Below are 2,805 nucleotides of genomic sequence, written 5' to 3' on the forward strand. Positions count from 1 at the left end.
GCCGTGAATTTGGGGATGTCGCATATATGCTTTCTTAGAATTTTCCTTCTTCAATCTAGAATCGTCTTCCTTGAGTTTCTGTTTCACCTCTTTATTCTTCATAACAAGTTCAAGTTCTCCTATTTCTTTTTGTAGCTCCCTAGCTTTGAAATCCACCTTGTCCAAAGTTAGTTGTCTCAAATCTTGGGTAACTTCATCTTCTTCATCACTTGACACCAAACCTTCTTCACTTATTAGAGACTTTGGAGTTTTAAAAACAAAGACCTCAAAGAACTTAGGAATTGATTGACTCGATCTATTATTTGAATTTCTTCTTCCATCAATTTTTACAACTCCTCAAGCTCATTTTCTTCATCCATAAAGAATACTTCATTTTGAGCATAATCTCTCTTGAATCTGTCTTCCACTCCAAAATTCATTTCTTTATTCCCACCCGCAATGTAAGTTTTGACTCGTGAATATTCGCTAAGGCTCGTACGATATTGAGTAATGGAGGTCCAAGGATAATTGGGATATCTTATCCTCCTTCATGTCTAACACTACAAAATCATTTGGAAAAATAAATTTTCCAATTTTCACCAAAATGTCCTCAACTATGCCTCGAGGATGAGTTACTTGAACGGTTGGCCATATGAATCGTCATTCTAGTAGCCTTCAATTCTGGAAGGTTGAGCTTCTGATAAAATGAATAAGGCATTATATTTATACTTGCTCCAGAATCGGCTAAAGCATGTCTTCATGTTGTTTCCAAATTCACATGGAAGCGTAATGCATCAAGGATCTCCTATCTTCCTTGGTATCCCTTCCATAATAACCTTAGAACTCTACTGACTAAGGACTACCTTGGAGGTATTTTCTAGTTGTGGGCGAGTATCGAGTAAATCTTGACGAAATTTGGCATATTCGGGTACTTGTGCCAAGGATTCAATAAAAGGAGTACTAATTGGAATACCCTTTACACGCTTCATAAATTTGATATGCTCTTTCTCCGTCGAGTAAACATTGGCTCGAGAGGGAAATGGTAAAGGAGGTTGATAAGCTTAAACATCAACAAAATTTTCTAGCCCAGATCAGGCCCACGTCGTGAGGATTGAGGCCTCACATTGTGAGGTCGATAATTAAGCAACATTATTGTCTTCGATTTTTATCCACTTTGGCTGTGATTTGGGTTGCTTTATCTCTTCTTCCAAGGCTTCTAAAAACTCAGAAATAATGTCTTCTTCAGTATCGATGGCCATGACATGTGGTGGTGGTCTTATCGGGAATTGGTGGTGGTAACCGTTCGTTAACCAATGCAGTTAATTGACCAAGTTGAGTCTGAATGTATTTAATGGAAGCTTGGTGATTTCTCATAGTAGCATCAGTTGCATCGTGGCGTTTTTCTGAAGCCTCCACGAACCTAGTAAGCATGGACTCCAAATCAACTTTCTTTTTAGGTTGTGGTTGTTCTTTTTGGTAAAAGCCTCAACCTGTTTGTCTGTATTTCTCTTCTTTTTTTTCTTTTTGTACTCATCTTAAGGCAACCATTCCTTCTTCGTCTTCCTCCAATCTTCATCGTAGCGGTCTCCACTTGAGTAATAGACTTGAGCCTTTCTATTCTCGTTCTCGTCCAAATGGCAATCTTTTGTCAAATGTGGACCATTTTTCACAACCCATGCGAATCGTGTGAATTGATTGGTCCATCTTGGTTATTCTTCTATCCATGCTACTTAACATTGTCATTACCGTTGCCATATCTTCCGAAGTACCATTCCCGATCTCCCTAGTTCCATCGTTACGAGGGTTGTGATATTCCCATGAATGCTTTGAAAACTCTTCGATTAATTATTTAAATTCAGCGGGAATCTTATTAGTTAAAGTTCCTTGTAAATCAAGGAGTTTCCTTGTCGTGACGATCACCCTATCATAGAAGATAGAGACTTATTGTTGCTTGTTTAGATCATTTTGGGGGAAATTTCTTATTAGCCCTTTGTATTTTTCCTAAGCCTCGTATAAGGACTCCCCTACTTGTTGCTCAAAGTTTGCTATGGCCTTCTTGAATTTAGAAACTTTAGATGATGGGCAAAATTGTTGGAGGAACTCTTCACGCATTTGTGCCCAAGTGGTGATTGAGCCAGGTGAGAGTGCCTTCAACTAGTCTTTAGTTGCTCCTTTAAAAGTAAGCAGAAGCATTCTTAACAAGATAGTCTCTCAAGGAACATTAGGAATGTTGAAATAGTAGGCTATGTCATTGACTTCATCGAGGTGCTTATATGCATCTTCATGGTCTTTTTCGGAAAATGGAATATCCTTTAGCACATTAAGGATATGTCCCTTAAGCTCAAAGATAGCAGTATCGGGAATTACGGGTTGTCCAAGTCCAAGACCGGTGTCCTCTCTTATTCTTTTCTTGTAGGCCTCCATTGTTATGTCAGCTATGCCTGTCATTTTGTCTTTTGGCTCGCTTCCGGGTTCACTACTTTTGTCGGTTTCTGATTCGGGCTCGTAACTGGATTCCTTTTTGGTAAGAGTCCTCTCAAAGAATTCGATTTTTCTCTATTCTTTCGGAATTTTGCTTGATCCTCCTACGTTCTTGTCCTTCTTTTTATGAAAAACTGAATATGGATCTTTATGTATTGGTGTCAATGGTGTGTTGGAGCCACGGGTCATAAACTACTGTAATAAAAACAAAAATAAAAATGTAAAAACGAACAAAAACAAATTAAAAATTCCTACTGAACGTTCACCACGTCGTGGTAATGATGCCACCTCGTGGTGAAGCAGATAAACTAATCAGTAAGCAAAAACAAAAGGAAATGTGAAACA

General features: G+C 38.4%; 1 non-coding gene across 1 annotated transcript; it reads left to right on the top strand.

The window, feature by feature from the left end:
* The first annotated feature begins 1,936 nt into the window (after positions 1-1,936).
* Positions 1,937-2,043, top strand: LOC111918075 (small nucleolar RNA R71). Its single transcript, XR_002859086.1, has one exon. It is a non-coding gene; the product is annotated as a small nucleolar RNA R71 (small nucleolar RNA).
* Positions 2,044-2,805: the final 762 nt, after the last annotated feature.

This window comes from Lactuca sativa, chromosome 9, assembly GCF_002870075.4.
Source record: "Lactuca sativa cultivar Salinas chromosome 9, Lsat_Salinas_v11, whole genome shotgun sequence".
Taxonomy (NCBI): Eukaryota; Viridiplantae; Streptophyta; class Magnoliopsida; order Asterales; family Asteraceae; genus Lactuca; species Lactuca sativa.